The sequence below is a fragment of the Hyla sarda genome, chromosome 2 (genome assembly GCF_029499605.1).
Source record: "Hyla sarda isolate aHylSar1 chromosome 2, aHylSar1.hap1, whole genome shotgun sequence".
Classification (NCBI taxonomy): Eukaryota; Metazoa; Chordata; class Amphibia; order Anura; family Hylidae; genus Hyla; species Hyla sarda.
The window spans coordinates 460646663-460659661 of record NC_079190.1 but is presented as its reverse complement, the minus strand read 5'-3'; the positions used below and the strand labels follow the sequence as shown (position 1 = coordinate 460659661).

Sequence of the window (12999 nt, the reverse complement as noted above, 5' to 3'; positions counted from 1 at the left end):
CAGGTCGTTCCACCCGATAGCGACTCAACCTCACTGACAGCTGAGACAGGCGTGCTACACAGGGACAAGGCAAGGCGAGGTCAGACATAGCAGAAGGTCAAGGTCATAGCAGGCAGCAACGGTTCGTAGTCAGGGGCAACGGCAAAGGGTCTGGATACACAGGCAAGGGGACACAAGAAACGCTTTCTCTGGCACAAGGCAACAAGATCCGGCATGGACAGGAAGGGGAAGTGGGTTTATGTAGTGTTTGGTGGTGATTACACTGATTGGGCCAGGCACCAATTAACGGCGCACTGGCCCTTTAAATCTTGGAAAGCCGGCGCGCGCGCGCCCTAGGGAGCGGGGCCGCGCACGCCGGGACGAGACCGACACCGGAGGAGGGTGAGTGAAACAGGGCGCGATCCGCAAGCTGACATAATCCGCCATGCAGATCGCGTCCCCACCGGCACGGACACAGCAGCGCTCGCGGTCGGAGACAGAGACCGGAGCGCTGCTGACAGCAGAATGCCTCAAGCGCTCCGGAGGGACAGCGGGACCCGGAGCGCTCGGCGTTACAACAGTACAGGGATAATAAACACAATGATGTCACAGTACAGAGATAATACACAAAGTGATGTCACAGTACATGGATAATAAACACAGTGATGTCACAGTACAGGGATTAAGCACACAGTGATGTCAAAAGTACAGGAATAATGTACACAGCGATGTCACAATACAGGTATAATGCAAACAGCGATGTCACAGCACAGCAATGGTTCAAACAGTGATGTTACAATACAGGTATAATGTACTCAGCGATGTCACAGTGTATAAATAATGCACACAGTGATGTCACAGTACAGGAATAATGCACATAGTGAGATATGATATACACAGTGATGTCACAATACAAGGATAATACACACAGGATGTCACAGTACAGGAAAATGCCCACAGTTACATCACAGTGCAGGAATGATGATTTTGTTGTTCAATGCTATGCAATAGCATTAAACAGTATAAGCAATCAATTGATTGCTTACAATATTCCCTAAAAAAAGTGTAAAAAGTGTCAAATAAAAAGTGTAAAATAAATGTTTTTATAAATATATAAAATTCCCACCCCTAATTAAAATCAACCACCTTTTACCCTTTTTTCTTTTAAATAAAAACAAAAACAAAACAATGCTGTAAACATATTTAGTATCACAGTGTCCAGGTATGTTGAGAGTTGTAGTTTTGCAACAGCTGGAGGCACCCTAATTGGGTATATTTGTCTTTATATGCTTTATAAGGGGATAAAATCTGCCGATAACTGATCTACTGACATTGACTTCACCGTCAATTTACTTGGCCATTGTGTTTTTGTGAATGCAAATTATTTTTCACCATCTTACAATACGACTTTAATTGAATGTCATGAATACGTCCAGCGTAGCGTGCAGCAAGAAGCGTATTTTTCTTTATTCAGCGTGTAAATATTAATGCCGCTGACTATCCAGGCCTCCTTTTTCTTGATTCAATATTCATGAATTCACAGCTAGAAGTGCCTGATTTTAGGACATAAAGCCGCAATTTGTAAACCAAAAAGGTAATACCCGTTCAATTTCACCGTGATTTAGACACATTACTTATTCAGTCCGCGCACAGGCTACAAACACCGACTTCATCATTTATTAATATCGTCATTGTCCATGACCGGTAGAATTCAATGGATATTATACAAAGCAGCAGATACAGAACAATTCTATTGCTCATTTAGATATTTGTAAAGATGGTTCTGCCCAAGTTATATCAGAAAAAAAAAAAAATTCTGTATATACTCGAGTATAAGCCGACCCGAATATAAGCCGAGGTCCCTAATTTCACCCCAAAAACCCAGGAAAAGTAATTGACTCGACTTTAAGCCTAGGGTGGGAAATACATCATCCCCTATGTCATCATCCCCCCCCTGTCATCATCCAGACCCCCATCATCATCACCCTGTCATCATCCTCCCTCTTCATCATCCCCCCCTTCATTATCACCGCCTGTCATCATTCCCCCTTTCATCATTACCCTGTCATCATCCCCCCTTCATCATCACTGCCTGTCATCATCCCCCCTTCATCATCACCGCCTGTCATCATCTCCCCTTCATCATCAACGCCTGTCATCATCCCCCTGTCATCATCCCACACCCCCCCTTCATCATCACCGCCTGTCATCATCCCACCCCCCCTTCATCATCACCGCCTGTCAATCCAGTGGTCTTCAACCTGTGGACCTCCAGATGTTGCAAAACTACAACTCCCAGCATGCCCGGAAAGCCATCGGCTGTCCGGGCATGCTGGGAGTTGTAATTTTGAAATATCTGGAGGTCCGCAGGTTGAAGATCACTGCGGCCTTCGTCATCATCCAGACCCCCCCCCCCTTTAGTTTTCTACTCACCTCCCCTCGGTGGGAAGGAAGGGTGAGCTGGTCCGGGCCATCTATTCTGCAGGGACCGTCCGGTCGGGAGGATTAGTCATTCCGGGCTGTCCATCTTCACCTGCCCCGGACTACCGGCCCTGGTCTAGTGATGTTGCCTTGACGACGACGCACATTGACGTTCATGTGCAGGGACGAATGTCCCTGTGCGTCGTCGTCAAGGCAACGTCACTAGTCTAGGGCCGGGCCCGGAGCGGAGAAGAGGGCCTCACCCGGTGAAGGTGGACAGCCCGGAACGACTAACCCTCCCCACCGGACGGTCCCTGCAGCATAGATGGCCCGGACCAGCTAAAACTTCCTTCCCACTGAGGGGAGGTGAGTAGAAAACTAAAGGGGGGGTCTGGATGATGACGAAGGTGAAGGGATTGACAGGTGGAGAGTTCACTCGAGTATAAGCCGAGGGGGGTGTTTTCAGCACGAAAAATCGTGCTGAAAAACTCGGCTTATACTCGAGTATATACGGTATGTAGAAAGTGTAGACAACTACATATAAATATTTTCTAATTACAGAACCGCCACGACCTGGAATAATTTGCTGAAGACAATAGAGAACTTTCTCCAATCTTCAGAAAGCTTCTTTCATTTGGTTTAAAAATGTGAAATTATGAAAAGCTTATTCCTGTAAGAACTGAAAGGTCATTTAGGAAACACTCTGGAAAAAGGATGGAAATTATCACTGAAGAGGTTCTGTAATGCTACGTTACATGTGAATCCTCTTGTTGAGGGTGTGTTGTTTGATCACTGCACTCAAATTAGACCTTTGTAAACACCTAAAATTGTAAACATTTGTAAACACCTACTCGGTGACATCAGTGTCCAAGTGTATTTCACCAGCACTGATGCAACTGGAGAGGAGCGGTCTAAGGAAGTACGCATCGGGTACGAAACACCCTGCTAGAGCTACCCCCCATTTGCACTCCCCTGGTTTTAATGTCATACATACTGCTTTCAAAATAAAAGAAGCAACCTCTGCATTCAAACCTATTGAGTGCCACTCATTTGTCCCTCTTTATATTACAGAATAACCATGACCTGGAATAATTTGGAAAGGCTGAAGACAGTAGAGAACTTTCTTCAGTGTACAGAAAGATTCGAGAAAAAATGGGAAGTGATTAAAACCTTATTCTTGTAAGACCTAAAAGGTAACTAAAAAAAAAAAAAAACACTCAGAGAAATGGATGTAAATGATCACTAAAAAGGTTCTGTAATGGTGCCTACATTTTCCATGAATCCTCTGGCTGAGGGTGGGGTGTTTGATCACTGCGCTCAAATTAGACATTCATAAACACCTGAACTTATAAACACTTGTAAACACCTACCTGGTGACATCAGTGTCCAGGTGTATTTCCACAGCAGTGATACAATCGGGGAGGAGTGGTTTGAGGAAGTACAAATTGTGTACGAAACAGCTGTCACCCTGCTGCAGTTCCCACACTGTCTCTTTATATTGGTAGTTTTTAGTCACCTCACTTACCAAAAAGATCAAAAAGTCATATATACACATCAAAATTGTACCAGTAAAAAATACAACCCTCACACAACCTTGGTTGAAAAACAATAAGAGGAAAAGCAAATACTGTGTGCATCCTACGTCTTTGTGACATTGGCAAAAACCAAATGTAAACAGAACCTTAGAAAGATTTGAGATAAATTATGTAGATTTGTATTTCCAAAACTTTCTCCTCTTCCATTCAAATATCTAAGCAAATATATTTTTTCTAGTTGTAATAGCCAAGTCATTTAATGATGACAAATAGACCCCGACTATTCACTCCGGACTCCTGTTCCCCTAAAATAATTTCTACTTCTGATTTTTTCCCAGTCTCCGCAGGACGATTCCTTCCTTTCGTGATAAATAATTTCCTGTGATTGCGCGATCGGACCTGCATTGAAGAAGATTACCATTTTTTAACAATTTTAGGAAATTTATTGCAATCCTCAATCAGGCATCTTTTGTGTTATGAATGTAATCATTGTCCTTCATTTTTAGAGAACGCGCCTCCACAATGATACAATTATCTGGTGACCTGGAATTGTGACATTCATTTATTAGACGCGCCAATGTTCCCTTTTTTGTTGTATGAAGGACTTGTCTATCTCCATGGTCTATGGGCATTGCACAATTTTTTTGAAAACAAGCTAATTAGAAAACATCCTTATGTTATATGTTTGGAGTAATGATTTGTGATCCGATTAACATCTTAAAGGAAAACGGTCATCTGTTCACCCACACTAGACCCAATACACTGGGTTATAGTGTGGGTGAACAGGAGACCGATGAGGGATTAATGGGTTAAATACCCAATACACTGGGTTGTAGTTTGCGTGAACAGGAGACCGATGAGGGGTTAAATACCCAATACACTGGGTTATAGTGTGGGTGAACAGGAGACCGATGAGGGGTTAATGGGTTACAGTGGGGATCAAAAGTTTGGGCACCCCAGGTAAAAACTTGTATTAATGTGCATAAAGAAGCCAAGGAAAGATGGAAACATTTCCAAAAGGCATCAAATTACAGATTAGACATTCTTATAATATGTCAACAAAAGTTAGATTTTATTTCCATAATTTACGCTTTCAAAATAACAGAAAACTAAAAAATGGCGTCTGCAAAAGTTTGGGCACCCTGCAGAATTTAGAGCATGCACTGCCGCCTTTGCAAAACTGAGACCTGCTAGTGTCATGGTTTGTTCTCAATCATCATCTGGGAAGACCAGGTGATGTCAATCTCAAAGGTTTTAAATGCCCAGACTCATCTGACCTTGCCCCAACAATCAGCACCATGGGTTCTTCTAAGCAGTTGTCTAGAAATCTGAAACTGAAATAGTTGACGCTCACAAAGCTGGAGAAGGCTATAAGAAGATAGCAAAACGTTTTCAGATGTCAATATCCTCTGTTTGGAATGTAATTAAGAAATGGCAGTCATTAGGAACAGTGGAAGTTAAAGCAAGATCTGGAAGACCAAGAAAAATGTCAGAAAGAACAGCTAGCAGGATTGTGAGAAAAACAATTCAAAACCCACCTTTGACTGCACAATCCCTCCAGAAAGATCTGGCAGACACTGGAGTTGCGGTACACTATTCCACTATAAAGAGATACTTGTACAAATATGGTCTTCATGGAAGAGTCATCAGAAGAAAACCTCTTCTATGTTCTCACCACAAAAATCAGCGTTTGAACTTTGAAAATTAACATATAGACAAGCCTGATGCATTTTGGAAACAAGTTCTGTGGACCGATGAGGTTAAAATTTAACTTTTTGGCCGGAATGAGCACAGGTACTGTCATGATTCGGCAGGCTGGAGGTGGATCCTCTGTGTCAGAGAGGGTTTGGCGTGGACCGTGTCGGTGGACTGGTTCTAAGTAGCTACTGGTTTTCACCAGAGCCCGCCGCAAAGCGGGATGGTCTTGCAGCGGCGGTAGCAACCAGGTCGTATCCACCGGCAACGGCTCAACCTCTCTGACTGCTGAGATAGGCATGGTACAAGGGATAAGGCAAGAGCAAGGTCAGGGCAGGCAGCAAGGATCGTAGTCAGGGGCAACGGCAGGAGGTCTGGAACACAGGCTAGGAACACTCAAGGAAAGGCTTTCTCTGGCACAAGGGCAACAAGATCCGGCGAGGGAGTGCAGGGGAAGTGAGGTATAAGTAGGGAGTGCACAGGTGCAAGCTAATTAGGGAGATTGGACCAGGCACCATCATTGGTGCACTGGCCCTTTAAATTGCAGAGACCCGGCGCGCGTGCGCCCTAAGGAGCGGGGCCGCGCGCACAGGGACAACACAGACGGGGAACGGGTCAGGTACGGGGACCGAGATGCGCATCGCGAGCGGGCGCGTCCCGCATCGCGAATCGCATCCCGGCTGGGAGCAATATCGCAGCGCACCCGGTCAGCAGGTCTGACCGGAGCGCTGCGAATTAAAGAACGCTGCGAGCGCTTCGGGGAGGAGCGGAGACCCGGAGCGCTCAGCGTAACAGGTACGTTTGGAGAAGAAGGGGAACAGAATTGAATGAAAAGAACCTCTGTCCAACTGTTAAGCATGGGGGTGGATCAATCATGCTTTGGGGGTGTATTTCAGCCAGTGGCACAGGGAACATCTCACGAGTAGAAGGAAAAAATTGATTCAATGAAATTTCATCAAATTTTGGATGCTAACTTGATGCCATCTGTGAAAAAGCCGAAGTTAAAGAGAGGATGGATTCTACAAAAACACACCTCGAAATCCATGGGGGATTACATCAAGAGGCGTAAACTGAAGGTTTTGCCATGGACTTCACAATCTCCTCACCTCAACATAATTGAAAATTTATGGATAGACCTTAAAAGAGCAGTGCGTGACAGACAGCCCAGAAATCTCAAAGAACTGAAAGACTTTTGTAAGGAAGAATGGGCAAAGATACCTCAAACAAGAATTGAAAGACTCTTGGCTTGCTACAAAAAGCATTTACAAGCTGTGATACTTGCCAGAGGGGGCAGTACAAGATATTAATTCTGCAGGGTGCCCAAACTTTGAAAGTGTAAATGATGGAAATAAAATATAAAGTTTGTTGAAATATTATAAGAATGTCTAATCTGTAATTTGATGCCTTTTGGAGATTTTTCCATCTTTCTTTGGCTTCTTTATGCACATTAATTGAAATTTTTACCTGGGGTGCCCAAACTTTTGATCCCCACTGTAAATACATACCTGCACTCCGGAGATCTGTCCCTCTGAAGATCTCCTTCCATCTTCAGTGAATTGCGCGCTGGAGGTGGTCCCACCGGCTCAATATGTATATTCATTGTCGCTGGTCATGTGAGCTCTCAGATGGCGCAGTGCTCACATGACCTGCAGCAATATCGGCATATAACACGCACTTTTTAGGCTAAAATTTTTAGCCTAAAGTCTACCTACGTGTTATATGCCGATAAGCCGCTGCAGTTCAATGATTTAAAGCGAGCGCTTTAAATCAATGAACTGCAGCGGCTCTGCAGGTGCAGAGACCTGTCATCACTGCCGTCTTCTCTGCCCCTGCCTGTCCTGGGGTCTAGAGCCCTGCTGCCGGCCCTTCTCTCCCCCTGGCTATCGGTGCCGCTGCCCGTTCTCTCCCCCTGGCTATCGGTACCGATAGCCAGGGGGAGAGAAGCGGCGCCGGCAATGGGGCAGTGGCGCCGACAGACAGGGGAGAGAAGGGGCAGCGGCACCCATTGCCGACACCGCTGCCCCGTTGCCTCCCCTATCCCCGGTTGTAAAATTACCTGTTGCCGGGGTCGGGTCCGCGCTGATTCAGGCCTCCGGTGTGCGTCCCCTGCGTCGTTGCTATGCGCTGCGAGACGCAATTACGTCACTCGTCATTGTGCCGAGCTGTGCAGTGCATAGCAACGACGCAGGGGACGCACACCGGAGGCCTGAAGCAGCGCGGACCCGACCCCGGTAATTACCCCGACAGGTAATTATACAACCGGGGATGGGGGAGGCAACGGGACAGCGGCGCCGGCAATGGGTGCCGCTGCCCCTTCTCTCCCGCTGGCTATCAGCGCCGCTGCCCCATTGCCGGCGCTGCTTCTCTCCCCCTGGCTATCGGTGCCGGCAATGGGGCGCCGGCACCGATAGTCAGGGGGAGAGAACGGGCAGCGGCGCAGATAGCCAGCGGGATAGAAGCGGCGGCAGCAGGGCTCTAGACCCCAGGAAAGGCAAGGGGAGAGAAGCGGGCAGCGACGGCTGGTGTAGATTTTGACCTTGTTGCGTCATTTTTTTGACTTTTGTACGACATTTGCACTTAAATCCGTTACCGCTGCAAGTTGAAAAATGAAATTGACTTTAGTAAAACCATTTGTAGATTTTGCTTACTGACCTCTCTGGCAGAAAAGTTGCAAATAAATGTGCTTTGGCGCACGTGAGACATTTCATTCGACATTTATAAGTAAAAAAAAAAATGCTCTAAACACAATGATAAATCTCCCAACATTTTTCACTATGTGCAAAACTGATCCTCTTACCCAGGTTTTATGATCCACCTTATGTTAAAACTTTACAATTGTAGCTCCAGGAGGGCAGAATTTTGACAAGCTGACACATCAAGAAGGTGGTGTGAACTTGCTTCGAGAAGCGGTGGATACTCACGGCGCTGAACAGATGCAACACATTTTGCAGCATGGCAGCCTGATGAAGCAGGCTGACGTTCTGCGAAATGTGTTGCATTATGGGAAAATAACAATTGTGTTGGCTTTTATCCTTAGTCTGGTCGTGAGTGTCCACCACTTCTCGAAGCAAGTTCACATCATGTTCCATATTTGCCGGTCGGAAGGGCTGCAGAACCACCATTATGTTTATGTGCTCTGCCATGGTTATGTATGGGGTACACAACTATTTGGGGTAACCGTCTCTCTCACCTATAATATACAGATTTCTTTTCACTGACTATACTACGCTATGGAATGCTCCTCCTCAGTTCTTTACATCAAGAAGGTGGCAGTTAGAGGTGAACGAATTACCTTTACCAGTGTTTTATCTAATCCCCGAATTCCATCCCTAATATATCACTAATATACAGCCTTCCTCTTTATATATGCCGAAAATGAAGCTGATAGTAAAATGCCAGAAAAGTCATTTTGCCCAGGTTTGCCAATCTCTAGTTTTATACAATGTGAGTGCTATCAATATGTCGTCTTTGCATGGTGGCTCAGTGGTTCACACTGTTGCATTGTAGTGTTGCGGTCCTGGGTTCAAGTCCGACCAAGGACAATGAAGTCTGTATGTTCTTCTCGTGTTTGTGTGGGTTTTCTCCAGAAACATACTGATAGGTGAGTTCAGACTGTAAGCCCCAATGGAGACCAGAACCAAATCCGCGTGCGCTATATAAATTAAAGGGGTTGTCCAGGAATAGAAAAACAGAGCTAATTTATCTCAAAAACAGCTCCCTGTCTGTCTCCAGGTTCGGGTGTGGTTCTGCAGCCCAGTTACATTGAAAGTAGTAATACCACACATGACCTGGGGACAGACGTGGAGCTGCTTTTGAAAGAAATTAGCTCAGTTTTTCTATTCCTGGACAACCCCTTTAAGAGTTAGTATTTTTAAAGTGTCACTCTCATTAAAACAAATTTTTGCTATTGCCCTCCTTATGGTAAATAAAAAATATTTCTAATATACTTTGTTTAAAAAAAATCAGGTTTTCTGTTTTATTTGTGCTTAAAAAAGCTCAAGAGCACATTTTCCGCCATCTTATACACAGACTTTGGACCGAAGTCTAAACACAGGAAGTGCAGCCTGGAGTGCTGAGGGGGGTGTGTCCAGCCTCATCCAATCATAGCTCCTCTCACTGCCATATGCTGTTGGCTTGACACCCCCCCTCTCAGCCCTCCAAGCTGCACTTCCTGTGTTTCCTATGGATGAGATGGGGGGAAAATGTGCTCTTGAGATTTTTTAAGCACAAATAAAACATAGAAAACTTCCTTTTTTTTTTTAAACAAACTTATACAAAAGTATACTTAGACTTTTTTAAACAAAGTATATTAGAAATTTTTTATTTACCATAAGGGGTGCAATATCAAAAATTAGTTTTAATGAGAGTGCCCATTTAAAGGGATTGTGCACTGCCCTGGCTTTCGGAGCTCCGCACGCAGCGTCCGGAAGTTCATTACTCCGAACGCTGTGTGCGGGCTTTTCGTGGCCGCTGGGCGTGACGTCACGTCCGCCCCCTCTACCAAAGTCTATGGGAAGGGGGCGTGACAGCGGTCGCACCCCCTTCCCATAGACTTTCCTTGAGGGGGCGGGCGTGACGTCACGCCCGGCGGCCGCAAACACGGAAGCCCGCACACAGCGTTCGGAGTAATGAACTTCCGGACGCTGCGTGCGGAGCTCCGAAAGCCAGGGCAGCGCACAACCCCTTTAATCAATTTTGGGTGGTGCACGCAAAGCACGCTACCTGTAACCATAGATAGTTATTCTAATAAATAGTACCAGCAAAATCCTACAGACCACAAAGTTTGCAAAATAACAATTCATTTTATTTATCACAATGTTTTAAAAAAAAAAAATAAGATCAATCTATATACATAAAACTCAACGTGTGTGTGTATGTTCCAGCATCAGTCCAAACCGCTAAAGATATTAACATGAAACTTGGCACACGTTACTTATATGTCAACAACAAACATAGGATAGGTAATTTAACCCTTACTCACCCCCATTTGCCAGGGGCAGGGTTTTTATTTACAGTCCCATACAAGTCTATGGGAAATATATGTTACTGCATAACTTCCAAACAGCTGGAAATATTTCGATAATACTTGGTCACATGTTACTTATATGTCCACTTAAAATATAGGATTGTTAATTTAACTCTTAAAGGACAACTGTAGTGGTACAGTTTTATATTTGCCAGTGCCCGGGCCTCAAAAATAAACAAAATTAACTCATACATGCCTTCCTACGAGCCCCCGTTGGTCTGGCAGTGCTGATGTCATTCCACTTCCTGGGAACGGGGACGCCGCAGAGCCATCGGCGAATCACCGGCCGTAGCGATGTTCCGCACCGGCTGGTGATAGGCTGAGCCCACTGTCATGTAAGGAGCTCTGGCCAACTTCTTGACAGTCGGCTCAGCCTGGTGACATCGCTACGCCCGGTGATACGCCGACGGCTCTGCGGCGTCCCCGTCCCCAGGAAGTGGAATGACGTCAGCACTGCCGGACCGTGAGGCCTGTGCCGGACCAACGGGGGCTCGTAGGAAGGTATGTATGAGTTTATTTTGTTTATTTTTGATGCCCGGGCACGGGCATATATAAAACTGTGCCATTACAGTTGTCCTTTAATTACCCCCATTTGTGAGGGTTGGGTTTTTTGTTTAAAGTCCCATGGAAATCAATTGGAAATGTATGTTCCCACATAACTTCCGTATGACTGGAGATATTTCAATACCTGGTACACATATTACGGGTTGGGATAGGAGGCCCGGGATAGGAGGCCCGGGATAGGAGGACCGGGATAGGAGGACCGGGATAGGAGGTCGGGATAGGAGGACAGGATAGGAGGATGGGATATGAGGTCTGGATAGGAGGTCGGGATAGGAGGACAGGATATGAGGATGGGATATGAGGTCTGGATAGGAGGTCGGGATAGGAGGACGGGAAAGGAGGATGGGATGGGAGGACTGGATAGGAGGTTGAGATAGGAGGTTGAGATAGGAAGACGGGATATGAGGATGGGATTGGAGGACGGGATAGGAGGACGAGATAGGAGGACGGGATAGGTGGTCGGGATAGGAGGATGGGATAGGAGGTCGGGATAGGAGGTCGGGATATGGGGTTGGGATATGCCAACAATATATGAGAGCGGGATATGAAGTCAAAAGCTTCCACTGTTGATTTTCCTCCACAACAAGGATTAGGAAGGAAAAACCAGGCAATGCCGGGTACTCAACTAGTATCAATATAAAAATGGGATAAGACGAGAATCAACAACAGATAAAAAAAAAAAGCGCTCACATGGTGACCCAAGCAGTCCATGTTCATAACATAACTTATGGCATAAAAACGCTATAACATGCCGCTAGCGGGGACATTTATCAAAACCTGTCCAGATGAAAAGTTGCTGAGTTACCCATAGCAACCAATCAGATCGCTTCTTTTATTTTCATTTTAAAGCATTTTTATGCCACTATTAATATCCCACGTTATGCTATGAATATGTCCTGCTTGGGTCACCTTGTGAGCACTTTTTTTTTTTCATATCTGTTATTGTTGCTCGTCTTCTCCAGTTTTTCAATTGGTTGTTTTGTGTTTAATAAAATTTATCGGTATTTTTGTAAACATTGTGGTCGGTAGCAACTTTATTTTATCAAGGTGGTGAATGTCAGTGCAATGTAAAACATGATGGAGCTCTCTAATATCCTGTTCGATAATACACCGTAGTTAGTGGTCTCCAGACTATTGACCTCCAGCTGTTGCAAAACTACAACTCCCAGCATGCCCAGACAGCCTTCGGCTGTCTGGGCATGCTGGGAGTTGTAGTTTTGCAAAAGCTGGAGGTCCGCAACTTGGAGACCACTGTCATGCGCAGACAGCGCTGGTACTTATATATGTAAAAAAGCATTTTACACTTTATGCTTCATAGATGATTCTTAGTGTTTTTTGTTATTTCATTTGAGCCGTACCTTGTTCCTCGAGTATGTTTTCCCAGGCAAAAAAATTTAATAAATAAAATAAAATAAAAAGCCCACAGTGAATCATGATGCTGACAGCTCTGCTAGTTGTTTGGGTTGTATACACAAAGAGAGCTTTGTTAGGACCTGACCCTGTGTATGGGAGATAAAGATGAATTTACAGGGAGTCGTAAAAGAAGCTTCAGGTCTCCTAGCAGATGAATGATAATTTTATTTTACATAATGGTGGGACAGGGACCATTAGAAAAGTTAGAATAAATGGATAAATAACAGTGGAAAACAACAAGTTACTTTACATTACTTATGGCACGGAAGCATCACATGTAGAGTTGAGCGAACTTACAGTAAACTGGCTCGTAGTGAACCTCGCAACTCGGCTGTTGATTACTTTGGTCTGCATAAATTAGTTCAG

At 45.1% G+C, this 12999-nt stretch overlaps 1 long non-coding RNA gene across 3 annotated transcripts in view; it reads left to right on the top strand.

The window, feature by feature from the left end:
* The window catches only part of LOC130357067 (uncharacterized), a 170923-nt gene that overhangs the window by 130558 nt on the left and 27366 nt on the right, over positions 1 to 12999 (top strand). For 2 of the 3 annotated variants that reach the window (XR_008889098.1, XR_008889100.1), the window contains exons 3-4: positions 3472 to 3593; positions 4274 to 4866. This is a non-coding gene — a long non-coding RNA (uncharacterized LOC130357067). Of the gene's footprint in view, positions 1 to 3471; positions 3594 to 4273; positions 4867 to 12999 lie in introns of those variants that run through there. The other variant, XR_008889099.1, reaches the window with a different exon arrangement.